Genomic DNA, 14,662 nt, shown 5'->3' with positions numbered 1-14,662 from the left:
GCACTGTAATTCGTGTGTGAAGTTCAGATTATTTTCCGGTAGTTGCTTTGTCACTACTTTGTGAGTAAATTGGAATCACGTGTTGATCAGTAACTCTAACTAAGATCATCAATCTTAAATGCGAATGTGTGTGAGATTATAACGTCTCGTCTTGACAATATTTTTCAATAGAGCAACTTTTCTTTATGTTCAACCCACGTGGGGTGTACTTTGTGAGACCAGTACCACGTGCTTATATAATTGTTTGACCCATCAGGTTAATAGTAACACGATAGTAACCAGTTTGAGGTTTTTCTTTTGTAAATTGCTTTTCGATCTAATTTATTTTAATTATCAAATTATTGTGGAGTTACACGCTTTGTGTAAACCAAGTTGACCACGTGAAGCATGAGGTGTAATCATCAAAGTAGCCCTCAGCTATTCTTTTTGGGAAGATTTCACAGAGAGTTAGTATGAATTTAGTATACCAGTGTGTGGTAATTATATGACGGACAGGATTGCACTACGAACATAATTTCTTTGGGTCAAAATTGAATCGGTTGGTTGTGGTTAATTTCCTCTTGCATATGTTTCAACGTTCTTCGTGTGTTATTTTATGAATGCAGTGTTGTATGGAGTCTCCCAATCTTGGCTCCATATTTGATGTGTTCCATAGGATTACAATCTCACATTTTCACAATCCTAAATAAGGCACCAGCTTAATTACGACTCAAGTTTAATATGCTGACATTTCAATGATCAATGTTAAAATAAATTTCCAAATATAAACTTATCTATTTCTTTTTATTTAAATTCTCTTTTATGTATATATATCACCGGTTGTTGTATGACTATTAAAAGATTATAATTAATGTTAGTCTGGTTGGGGTATTTGGTCAGCTAGACTGGATACCTGGTGAAACAGTTGCGCAGTAATGCAAGGTTAACTTCCCCAGACAGCTCACAGCTTTTAAACAGCTTTTATTGTCTAGCAGCACCGCTTACACCACAAAATAAAGCAACAACGTTATACATGGCGACCCTGTTCTGTGATTCCGCTAGCCTCTGGAATCTCTGAAACGTTAGATTGCGAGAGTTGTATAACCTTAATTTTTTTCCCTGCAGCGCTCAAACAACTTCTGCGTTGTTTCTCAGCAGACTTTCAAAAGATTCACGGCGTTGTTGAGCGGCGTTGGGTTGTTTGTCTTGTTTTGTTTTCTATTTTTGTGTGTTTTATATGTATGCGTTTTTTTTTCTCGCTTGTAAATTGCACTGACTTAGATCGAAGATATAAATTTGATGTGCGTGTGAAAAAGTGCGTACTAAGTTAGGTACCTTTCGTGTGACTGTCGTAATTCTTGCAGGATACATTTATTTTGATTAGTGTGTTGCGTACCGGGCATAAATTGAACTAATGCAGACTCGTAACCAAGCTAAAAGTAGGCAGTCCAACAACTTAAGCAACATGGACCATGGGGATAATTTGATTTCGAATTTTAACACGCCGGACGGTTCCGAAAATGCAATGGGGAATACTTAAGAGGAAATGCAAAACAGGACAAACGGGCTCACATCAGAGCCAGAAATTAGTTTGCCTCCAACTAACGAAATTGATTTGGCAGAACTCATGAAAGCCTTATTGCAACAAAATAAAGAAAACGCAGAGAAATCTGAAAAATCGATCCGAGTGCTAGGCGAACAAATGGCGCAAAAATCTGAAAAATCGATCCACGAGCTAGGTGAACAAATGACGCAGAAATCAGAAAAATCGTTCCGAGAACAAAAAGAATCATCCGAAAAATCGATCCGCGAGCTAGGCGAACAAATGACGCAGAAATAAGAAAAATCGTTCCGAGAACAAAAAGAATCATCCGAAAAATCGATCCGTGAGCTAGGCGAACAAATAGACGAAAAACTAATCCAGCAGACAAATAAAGTTGACAAGTCGATGCAGAGAGTGTCTGATGATATCTCACAAAGAATAAACAATCTGGCAAGTGAAATAAAAAGTGATGTTATGAAAGAATTAGGCCGTATATTTGAACAAATCAATGATCGTCTGCAAGCCTTAGAACAGGGCAAGCGGAGTCGCGATGCGGAATCGAAAGAGAGCGAAGAACAGCTACTTAGGAATTTCCAAGTGCTGAGAGAAGAATGCCAAAGAGAACACCAGCAGGTACTCTCGAGGGTCCAGGAGGCGGAAACGCATTGTCCAGCGTCCATTAGCAACACAGTGACGGACAACAGTCAAGCGATTCACGCTCTCGAACAGCAAGTAGAACAATTGAAGCAGACTGGGGTGGAGGACAACAGACAAATACATGATAAGATTGCGGCATTAGCGGACATCGTAGGCACGATGAAGGTGACGGAAAGCGAGAACAATACTACACCGGTAGCGGTCGCAGAGACCTAAGAAGTGCGTTCGCTTCTTAGATTTCAGAAGGGACAGTTCGAAGTGAGCAGGCGGCACAAAGCTGTAACAGGCGAATTACAAGAACGCGTGGCGCATCTGGAAAACCGCATGGCGTGTGATTCCGAACTCGCCAATAGCACTAAAAATAGCCGTACGGACAGTGCAGAGAGGGACTCCGGCCACGAGGGAGATTTTGACGACAGGGAAGAATGTATTTTGAGGGGCAGGCATGAGAAAAATAGAAACATTCAAGGGCCTCACTGGGAGGAAATGCGGAGATTTGATTTCAAACATTTCCTTATGGTGAGAAAGTTCGAGATATTTCGAAATTCACAAAAAGGAATACATCCACGAGCATGGCTCGAGCAATTTGAGTTCTGTCTTTCCCCCGACTGGGCAAGTTCGCATAAGATAGAATATATGTGTGGCTATTTGGAAGGCGAACCGGCGATTCACATCAGGTCGGCAGCGCGTCACTGCAACTCCACTCGGGAATATCGACAAGTCTTTCTGTCCGCCTATTGGTCGGAAGCGGCACAAGATAGGGTCAAGCATGGCATAATTATGCTGCCAAATTTGAACCAGTCTGGTTTCGGCAGCCCAGCACGCCTATTCGACCACATGCTGCAGGCAAATCAATTTCTATACGACCCATACGGGCCTGGGGAACTAATTAGGACATGCATCACCAAATTGCCGATGCACTTGCGCCACGTCATTCTTGCGGGACGATGCATAGAGGACGTGGAAACGTTTAAGACACTTCTCCAAGAGTTGGAATATAATACAGCAGAATGCCCGCCTAATCAAGCACAAAGTTATTACGGGGCGCAGCAGTGCGATCGCAATCGTGGCCGTAGTACTAATCAACGGCGTGAGTGGTCGTCGCGACGCGAACGGAACAATAATCGGGACCGGCCGTATAACTGGGGTAACAGTCGCGAACACAGATGGAACAACGGAAATGATCGAGGACGTGGACAAGATCGTGAACGCTACAGGTACGGCAACCAGAATCAATACTACAATGAATACGGTGGGAATAGGACTGTAGGCGGAGCACCTCGTGATGTTGAAGTTCGGCCGGCTAATCCTAGACATAATCCAGCAAATGGAAATGAACAAAAATGGCAATGACAAACGATCAGCGCAGAAGGCGCCCAATCGGAACAAATGAGCGACATGGCAAATGAGTAGAAAGGGCAGTGAGGAGTAGAGAGGACGGTGAAGAGAAACAATTGATTAGTTTACATTTGTGATAAATGCATTTTGAATAATATGTTGGTAAAAATAATGATAAAGATGTTTCTATGTGATTGATTGAAATGATGTTTTTAATTTTTTTTCTTTCCTTGTGCAATTAGGATTTAGGTTGGTTCAAATGTGAAGATAAAAGGTTTCTTTGTGAACGAGTGAAATGCTGTTTATGTTTTTTTGTGTGTAAATTGAAAAGAGTCGCTCCTGAGAGAAGCAAGATCTGTGTTGAATTAATACAAAACTCAGGCGAATATCCGATCTGTGGGTATTATGGGTCTGGCAAACCCAGGTCCCCAGCTGTTAGTAGCCTTGTTTCCGATTTTCTGTTTTCAGTGCTACTATCTATCTATTACTATTCTTTATCTGTCAGTATAAATGAGGATCTCTTACTATAGTATGCGTGTTGTATAAATATTTTAAGATAGGAGAACTCTGAGAAAGGAATGAGTAAGTTTGGAATCTTGAAAACAGGATGCGATAATACGATTGTTTAAGAAATGGCTTTCCAATATACGCTAATATGTTAATATTGATGATATATGTCTTTTTTGTTCTTTATAGCTGAGTACGTAAAGTGCTGTCTGTGGATTTCGTAAGTAGATTGATTCCCTTCAAGGTGAAAGAAGAGTTGTGGTTTGTGTAATTTACGTGGCTTGAAATAGTATTATGGCAGTCAAATGACGAGCAGTTTTCCAGCAAATGGAGAATGGAACGGAAATATGGATCCTTTCTGTAGTCTTGATTGATGTTGGGTCAAAGCCTGAAAAATTATTCTGCGTTAATACTTGTCCTAGAAAAGCGACGTTTATGTGTTTTGCTGATGCTGTGAGCATTACAGCTTACTGCTTCGCTGGTGCGGGATGCACTGCAGCCTATATGATTTGTACTGAGGAAATTTCCCTCTTGAAGGTAGAGGAAGATTAAATAATTTTGATTATGGGACCGAAGGAAAGCTTGGTTTAATGTAATAAGGATGAAGCAAAACATTTGTCATTTAAACTACAGGAGGATTTGGATCTTTTGTGTCTGTTGTAAGTTCAATATGTTAAGATGAAACTGTTTTACAGAATAGAGGAGACCACAATTTTGCCATTCATGAGAAATGAATCCAGAATAACCACCACAGGCGAAATAACTGATTTTGAAGCGAAAGGTAACTTAAAGAAGGAACGAAATCGCAGCAAAATGGGTAAGAAAATGTAGTATAACCTGTATGATGCAGATATTTTTACCGTTCTCAGAGTCATCTGAGTGATTAATTCTTGTGATAACGTAATTTTAGATGAAATTTTCTTACTGTTTTATGTGTGAATATATAAGTAAGATAAATGTATAATTGCGAGTCTCTTATCAGGTGTGTGAACTGGTATAAATGTTTTGATTTGCAAATAACCATTGTTCTTTCTACTTTGTATGTTTAAGGAACGTTTCTCCATGTTTATCATGTGACAAGATGTATGCCGCGAGTGTCAAGAAGAGGACGAATTAGAACAATGTTGTAGTGGTGTAAACACTTTGTTGAAGTAGCATTGAAGTAGCTTGTTGGATTAACTAGTAGTGGATAGAAGTAGAATTTTGAGTAATACATGTTTATGGGTAGTTAGTTTGTAGTATAGACAACAGGTGGGCATGTGTGTGTGTGTGTGTGTGTGTGTAAATAACATGTGAACCCTAGGCTGTCCTGACCTATACTTCCACAAGGCATAATCCTATTCATTTTAGTGAATTAATAAGTAGCATTTGATTTTATAAAACGCAAGTGAACCACATTAGTGATGTGGATTTAGAAATTATACTTTCAGTTCATTTAATTTTCATTTTTATACTGTCAAGTCATTTCACTTTTACTTTTTATATTGTCAAGTCATTTAACTTTTATTTTTATATTGTCGATTCATCTAACTTTTTTTATTTAAAAAAATCAAGTCTCACTTTTGTTGTTAAAAATTGTGAAAGACAATACTAAGTGGTATTATGTATGACATTTTGTAATCACATAACTATGATGGACAATTTCTGTGAATTCAGTTGACAACGTGAAAGCAAACCGGCTAATCTCTTATGAGACAGCGGGAGCAGCGAGGAGGAGGGCTAGTTGTAAACTAGCGGGTTTCCCAGCAGGACACACTGTCAACCGGGCCCCTTCGGGAGCGCGGTCGACCAGAAAAGAAGAGTGCGGGGCAAACACTTTCCCTTGCAGCCGGAGCTAATGGCCGGCCGCACCAATGCGACCCTTCCTGGAGGCGATGACCTGAGATATCCGAGCGGTCCACCGCAAGGAAATCCATCTGCTGGCAACGCACCACACGCACGCGAACCTGACGAGATGGCTGTGGTGAAACGACAGAAGACAGGGGATAAAGGGGCGTGGAGCCTTTTGACAGGTACTGTCCAGAGAAACTTGCAGACGTCAACGACGCCTATCAACATTTCCTGACGGATGCCCACTGTCAGGCGACAGTAAATCATAGTTCGATGTTCTCTGGTGGCTATGGGTGGCACAAAGAAGAGCCATTAAGTGTCATCCTTGCCCTGGAATATCAACCTGGCGTGTCAAACGAGGATACCGCACGAATTTGACAACACAAACATGGAACCAAATCGAGATGTACGTGACATGGGCCACCAAGAGAAACTTCATGAGAGGGCAGAGACGGCGGGATTGCACGCAACAGAAGGACAAAATAATCCCTAGTGACAGCTGCAGCGACGAACCCCCCCCCTCCCCTTATATTGTGCCTCGGAACAGTGGAACTAATGAGTGTGTCAGTGAACAGTGATTATACAGTTCTTAGTTCAATGCATATACGTGTGTTTCTGTCAGAGAAACTTTGACTCGTGTGTTTGCAGGAGTTCGATTTATTGGTGTTTATTAGACTGACTCTTGTATTTTGCAGGTGTTTTATTTATTGTTTTTTTTTTTTTAGACTTTGACTCTTGTATTTTGCAGGTGTTTTACTCATTGGTGTTTTTTTTTTTTTAGATGTTGACTATGGTACTTTAAGAGCTGTTTTATTGATCAATGTTTGTTCTTGTGTGATGTATTAGATTTGTGATATTTTGTTTCGTAAATTCATTCAAGTGGTATTGCTTCGTTTATCAGTCAGATAGCTATTCACTCTCATTGGACTGTGATCGATTAGCCTATGCATGGGGCATATTTATTGTGAGGAACCCCTTAAGGGTAATAATCACATAATTAATTGTAGTTTCAGTATAATGACACAGTGGTCATTGTTTGCTAACTAACCGAAATATAGTAGAGTGATTAAATTAGTGCCACAAAGTTATATTAATTCTACAAATTATTAGTTTTATAAGATATAGAATTTTTTTGCGGTAACCACTTTGTAAAACATGTTTTTTCTATTATCATTTTTTTGCTTTTGCAGATTGTGCATTCTAATGTTCTGCGTTATAATACTGATGTTATTTTCATGTTCTTTTTTAATTGCTGTGGCACCTTTGCTATTTTCATAAATTTTGCTTGTTAATAAACAGTCATACATTTTCCTGTGATAAGTTGGCTCTTGCAATGAGCAAATACTGGTGAACTCCATAAGGGTAACAACCAGAAATTGTTTTCATATTAATGACACAGGAACCATTGTTTTTACTTGCTGACCGAATTAGGTCTACACTATCTTTTAAATAGGTGTCACAGATTGTGTTCTTTTTCTGTATGAAATTGGTGGATTTAAAAAGATTTGTTGAAATTATTGTGTTTTAGCAAGTAGCTGGTGACCTTTTGCCTTTTCTTTACACTTTTGGTTTAAGTAGGGTGTGAGAAGCCTGCTTGGGAATGTCCTAGCATGGCCAGAAAATTCCCAGCACAGTCTTTTCCCGGAGCATTGGGGTTATGAAAGGTCTCTGTTGGATTCCTTTCATGTTAATTTCTTAAATCTGTTGTCATTTACGGCATAAATTCCTCTTCTAAATTTACTGTGGTGTTGCTGACTATCTGGGAGGAGACTGAGTAGTGGAGCGTGTTACTTTTACACATAAACAAGAACGATCTGTCACACTACTACACTTTGAAACACAGTTTATATGTAATTCATGTCACACAGTCTCATACGGAACCTACATCCGCTTTCTTTTATATACTGTATATGATAAGATACTGTCAACCCCCTTCCCTTCTGTGTGAGAGGATGAATGAGCAAATGTATTTCTAGTTGCATGCCTCAGGGTAGCAGACAAGCCTGTCTGCTAGAGAACAGTAGGACCAACGTCGGAACAGGTAGCTACACTTCCTAAAAGCAAAGAGGTTTCTATCCTTAGTATGGTCCTGTCTGTCCCTTGTCATGTTGGTATAGAAAGCTGCCCCTCTGGCCACTTCCGTTTGTAGTGGGGAGCCACCCTCAGGAAGGGACCAAGTCAGTCTGTCCGTGGCGAGCGTCTGAAGTGGTAAGATCTCCGGCTAAGCGCGTGTCTGCTAAGTCCGTAGGACAATGGACTTCTTAAGTTCAGCCTAACTGAAAATTTAATCACCTTTATTTCAGGTTTAGCTCTAAAATATCTAATGTTATCTTAAATTGCAACGCACTGTAATTCGCGTGTGAATTTCAGATTATTTTCCGGTAGTTGCTTTGTCACTACTTTGTGAGTAAAGTGGAACCACGTGTTGATCAGTAACTCTAACTAAGATCATCAATCTTAAATGCGAATGTGCGTGAGATTATAACGTCTCGTCTTGACAATATTTTTCAATATAGCAACTTTTCTTTATGTTCAACCCACGTGGGGTGTACTTTGTCAGACCAATACCACGTGCTTATATAATTGTTTGACCCATCAGGTTAATAGTAAGACGTTAGTAACCAGTTCGAGATTTTTCTTTTGTACATTGCTTTTCGATCTAATTTATTTTAATTATCAAAATTATTGTGGAGTTACTCGCTTTGTGTAAACCAAGTTGACCACGTGAAGCATGAGGTGTAATCATCAAAGTAGCCCTCAGCTATTCTTTTTGGGAAGATTTCACAGAGAGTTAGTATGAATTTAGTATACCAGTGTGTGGTAATTATATGACGGACAGGATTGTGCTACGAACGTAATTTCTTTGGGTCAAAATTGAATCGGTTGGTTGTGGTTAATTTCCTCTTGCATATGTTTCAACGTTCTTCGTGTGTTATTTTATGAATGCAGTGTTGTATGGAGTCTCCCAATCTTGGCTCCATATTTGATGCGTTCCGTAGGATTACAGTCTCACATTTTCACAATCTTAAATAAAGCACCAGCTTAATTACGACTCAAGTTTAATATGATGAAATTTCAATGATCAATGTTAAAATAAATTTCCAAATATAAACTTATTTCTTTCTTTTTATTTAAATTCTCTTATATATATATATATATATATATATATATATATATATCACCGGTTGTCGTATGACTATTAAAAGATTATAATTAATGTTAGTCTGGTTGGGAATTTGGTCAGCTAGACTGGATACCTGGTGAAACAGTTGCGCAGTAATGCAAGGTTAACTTCCCCAGACAGCTCACAGCTTTTAAACTGCTTTTATTGTCTAGCAGCACCGTTTACACCACAAAATAAAGCAACAACGTTATACATTTCAGCCGCACTTATCCTAATCGCTGGATTCGTGGTGGTAATACAGTTAACTGGCTACCGAGATAGCAAAAACTTCACGCCATTAGACTTTTGTCAGTCGGGTTGGATGAAGTCTGAGACGTACAGATGGTCGAAAGGTGAATTCGCGAGATGTACAGCTTGGTCGCATCATGGACGCTGCTGCCTGCAGCAGGGAACATGCAGAGGCATTCAGACAAGCATCATAACATGTTCTCCCAAAGTGCACAAATGCACTGAAGTTGACAGTGGGACATTCAAACATTCATTGTGAACTGTACAACAGCTGTAATGTGAACAACAGTGTTTAGAGCTGTATATGTTAATATGCGTATTTATCACTTGGTACTTTGTGAAACGTATGGTGTAATGTATATAATTGTTATACATGTGTAAATCTGACAATGTATTAAATAATAGAGAAAATAAATAACAATGGGAAACCATTCGGAATAGGGCAGATGGCCATATGAAGTCGAATTCCTCAAAGGATTGTTTCTGTTACATCCCTGAACACTGACAGTTCCTCCTGGGTCACCGTGTATGTATTGTATTACGTATTAACACGGCAGTTTCAGATCAATTTGAAAATGGCACTCATGTGGAGGCCGTACCGGCCATGAGCTTAAATACTCAGCAAATGGAGTGCTCTTTCATTGAGTATACATTTGCGGAAGAGCACTGTACATCTACATCTACATACATACTCCACAATCCACCATACAGTGCGTGGCGGAGGGTACCTCCTACCACAACTAACATCTTCTCTCCCTGTTCCACTCCCAAACAGAACGAGGGAACAGTGACTGCCTATATGCCTCTGTACGAGCCCTAATCTATCTTATCTTTGTGGTCTTTCCGCGAAATGTAAGTTGGCGGCAGTAAAATTGTACTGCAGTCAGCCTCAAATGCTGGTTCTCTAAATTTCCTCATTAGCGATTCACAGAAAGAACGCCTCCTTTCCTCTAGAGACTCCCACCCGAGTTCCTGAAGCATTTCCGTAACACTCGCATGATGCTCAAACCTACCAGTAACAAATCTAGCAGCCCGCCTCTGAATTGCTTCTATGTCCTCCCTCAAACCGACCTGATAGGGATCCCAAACGCTCGAGCAGTACTCAAGAATAGGTCCTATTAGTGTTTTATAAGCGGTCTCCTTTACAGATGAACCACAACTTCCCAAAATTCTATCAATGAACCGAAGACGACTACCTCACAAAAATCTTGGTTACTCGAACTACTACAATACAGCGAGCGCCACTACTGCCAGCTAAATAAAAGTTTCAAACTACGGAAGGCACTAACTACTGATAGTCATAGTTAGCAAATGAAAGATTTTGATAGAGAACAAACAATGTATTTATCTTAATAGTGTTGAAAAATCATAATATACATAGCAGTTCATACTATCCAGCATTACAAATTTCAAAACTCCGCCATCTCTGTCCCCACATCCACCACTGCTGGCGGCTCACCTCCAACTGCGCAACGCTACGCGCTGTTCACATCCAGCTGCCGCTGCCCAACACTACAATGACAGACAACAATGCAAACTAGCCACAGACTGCACACAGCACAGCCAGTGATTTTCATACAGAGCGCTACGTAACGTTGCCAATAAGTAGGCTGTTTATGTTTTCTTATTGGTAACGCCACGTAGTGCTCTGTATGTAAATCACTGGCTGTGCTGTGTGCAGTCTGTGGCTAGTTTGCATTGTTGTCTGCCATTGTAGTGTTGGGCAGCTGGATGTGAACAGCGCGTAGCGTTGTGCAGTTGGTGGTGAGCCGACTGCAGTGGTGGATGTGGGGAGAGAGATGGCAGAGTTTTGAAATTTGTAACACTGGATGTCATGAACTACCATATATATTATGACTGTTAAGGTAAATACATTGTTTGTTCTCTATTAACATCTTTCAATTGCTAACTATGCCTATCAGTAGTTAGTGCCTTCTGTAGTTTGAATCTTTTATTTAGCTGGCAGTAGTGGCGCTCGCTGCATTGCAGTAGCTTGAGTAACGAAGATTTTTGTGAGGTAAGTGATTTGTGAAAGGTACAGGTTAACGTTAGTCAGGGCCATTCCTTTGTAGGGATTTCTGAAAGTCAGATTGCGTTGCGCTAAAAACATTGTGTGCCAGTGTAAGCACAGTCATGTATAATTTTTCTAAGGGGACGTTTCACAGCAAACAGCCGCACATTGCTATCCACCCTATCCAAAAGATCATTTATGTAGATAGAAAATAACAGCAGACCTACCACACTTCCCTGGGGCACTCTAGATGATACCCTAACCTCCGATGAACACTCAACATCGAGGACAACGTACTGGGTTCTATTACTTAAGAAGTCTTGGAGCCACTCACATACTTGGGAACCAATCCCATATGCTCCTACCTTAGTTAGGAGTCTGCAGTGGGGCACCGAGTCAAACACTTTCCAGAAGTCAAGGAATATGGCATCCGTCTGATACCCTTCATCCATGGTTCGCAAGATATCATGTGGAAAAAGGGCCCCGTTGCGTTTCGCAGGAGCGATGCTTTCTAAAGTCGTGCTGATGCATGGACAGCAACTTCTCTGTCTCAAAGAAATTCATTGTATTCGAACTGAGAATATGTTCGAGAATCCTGCAACAAACCGATGTTAAGGATATTGGTCTGTAATTCTGAGGATCCGTCCTTCTACCCTTCTTATATACAGGCGTCACCTGCGCTTTTTTCCAGTCGCTCGGGACTTTACGTTGGGCAAGAGATTCGCGATAAATGCAAGCTAAGTAAGGAGCCAATGCAGTAGAGTACTCTCTGTAAAACCGAATTGGAATCCCATCAGGAGCTGGCGATTTATTTATTTTCAACCCATTCAGTCGCTTCACAGCCCCAGGAATGTCTATCATTACGTCTTCCATACGGGAATCTGTACGAGACTCACACGGCGGTATGTTTGTACGATCCTCCTGCGTGAAAGATTTCTCAAATGCTAAATTTAAAATGTCAGCTTTCGTTTTGCTGTCTTCCGTTGCCAGGCCAGACTGATCAGTGAGTGACTGGATGGAAGCCTTCGACCCGCTTACTAATTTTACGTGAGACCAGAATTTCCTTGGGTTTTCAGCAATTTCTTTTGCTAAGGTATGACGGTGGTTGTGGTTGAATGCTTCGCGCATCGCTCTTTTACAGCAGCACTCTCTAAACACGCAGAGACGTGTAGAGTGAAATGACGGATGTAAGGATGGGAGACCCTCGGAGCCACAGCAGCAGCAGTAGCCGCGGTGAAGCACGGTGGTGACGAGGCGCCTAGCAGACGCTGGATGCTGCCTGCTAGCGGCGAGCGGAAGTCGGCTGGACCGGCGTGGCGCCGCCCTGCCGCCCAGACGGCGGTGCCGCCCCTCTTCGCTCGCCTCGCCTCCTCTCGCGTCCTATCCCAGCCGCACGCCTCCCACGGCGTATTAGCCGCGCGCCCAAACAAAGGACCGGCCCGCTCAACACAGACGTCTCTAGGCTGTCCCATATGAGAGAGTGAACCACGCTTCGGTAGCAAGACGTGGTCAGTCGACATCAAACTGGGAACTGATTGTATGTCGTGTCCCACAAGGTTCCATCTTAGGACTCTTACTTATTCTCGTGTATCTTTCTACAGAAACACCTACTCTGTATGAGAGACTGAACTGCACGTCGATAGATGTGAGCAATCATAATCTAAATAGGAATTAATTAGGCGTGGTGTCACACAAAGTTCTGTCTTAGGACCCCTACTTTTTCTCATATGTCTAATGAAAGTCTTCAACAACACTCTGCGAACATCTACACACTATTCCGCATGACAGAGCGAGCCGTGATTCAGTATCGGAATGTGACCAATTGTCATCTAATTTCGAACCAGTTACATTTGGTGTCCCACAAGCTTTCAAGTTAAGGCCTGTACTTTTTCTCGTGTATCTTCCTATAGAAATGTGTACACAACAACACTCTGTAAACGTGTGCAGCCCATTCTAATAAGAGAGTAAACTGCGCAACGGTATCGGGATTTGATCAATGGAAATCTAACTTGGAACTAATTACATGTGATATCCCACATGGTTCCCTCATATGGCCCTTACTTTTTATTGTGTATCTTTCCACATCTATGTCTACAACTACATTCTGCAGACGTCTGCAGCCCCTTTCACATGGAAGAGCAACCGCGCTTCAGTATCGAGACATGATCAACTATCATCTAACCTTGAACTAATTACATGTACTGTCCCACAAGGTTTCACCTTAGGGTCCTTGCTTTTTCTTGTGTATCTTTCTATATCTCTGTCTAGAAGTACTCTCTACAAACTTCTGCATTCCGTTCTGCGTGACAGAGTGAGTTGCATTTCGGTATTGAGATGAGGTCACAATGAACTTGGAACTAACTGCTTGTAGTGTTCCACAAGGTTTCCATCTTAGGGCCCTTACTTTTCATGGTGTTTCTTTCTGTGTCTATGGCAACAACTACAGCTTCTGCAGGACATTGCGTATGAGAGAGGGAAGTGCACGTCGGTATCTGCACTTGATGAGTCATTATCTAACTGGGAATTAACTATTTGTGGTGACCCACAAAGCTCCAGCAAATGGAACTTTTTATTGTGTATCTTTCTAAACCGGTACTCTGCAAACCATTGTGAAATGTATGGCAGAGGGTGCTCTCTATTGTATCTCCTGCAGAGTGTGGAAAGAATGGTTATTAAAATGTGCTTGTGTCCACGCTTGAATTATCCTAATCTTGTCTTCAGTATCGCTGGGTAGCAATGCGTAGTAGGCTGTAACATTTTCCTTGCTTTCTCACTTAAAGCTGGTTCTTGAAACTTTTAAAGTAGGCTTTCGCAGAATGGTTTGTATCTGTCTTCAAGTGTCTGCCAGTTCAGTTATTTTAGCATTTTCGTAACGCTATCCCATTGGTTCAACAAACCTTTGACTATGTCCGCTGCCATTCTTTGTATAAGTTCAATTTCCTCTGTAATTATTTATGGATCCCACTCATTTAGGCAATATTAACATGTGTCGATCGAGAGTTTTTGAAGCAGTTTGGACAACAAGCGTTACATTTTTGACGTCCTACTGTTGGTGACTGCACCCTATCCTCAGTTTCTCCTGAATGTTATCTTTCAACAACATAATGCAAGACCGAATGCTGCCCTTTTCCCCTGATCTACCTTGGTAGGGTATCCGACTATTAACCTAGCAAGCACGCTGCTTAGATCTCTCATCCACTGAACTCATTTGGCTGTGGGTATCAGAGATAGTGATACACTACCATTTGCCAGCCAGTACGATCGACAAATTCCGGTATAAAGTTGAACCGGCACGGAATTACGTACCCGTATCCGTCATCTAAGCCAACGGTCTTGCCATAGTGGTAGCACCGGTTCCCGGTGACCATCTGGCTTTGCTGAGTGC

The sequence above is a fragment of the Schistocerca cancellata genome, chromosome 6, assembly GCF_023864275.1.
Source record: "Schistocerca cancellata isolate TAMUIC-IGC-003103 chromosome 6, iqSchCanc2.1, whole genome shotgun sequence".
Classification (NCBI taxonomy): Eukaryota; Metazoa; Arthropoda; class Insecta; order Orthoptera; family Acrididae; genus Schistocerca; species Schistocerca cancellata.
Note: the sequence above shows the minus strand (reverse complement) of the source record.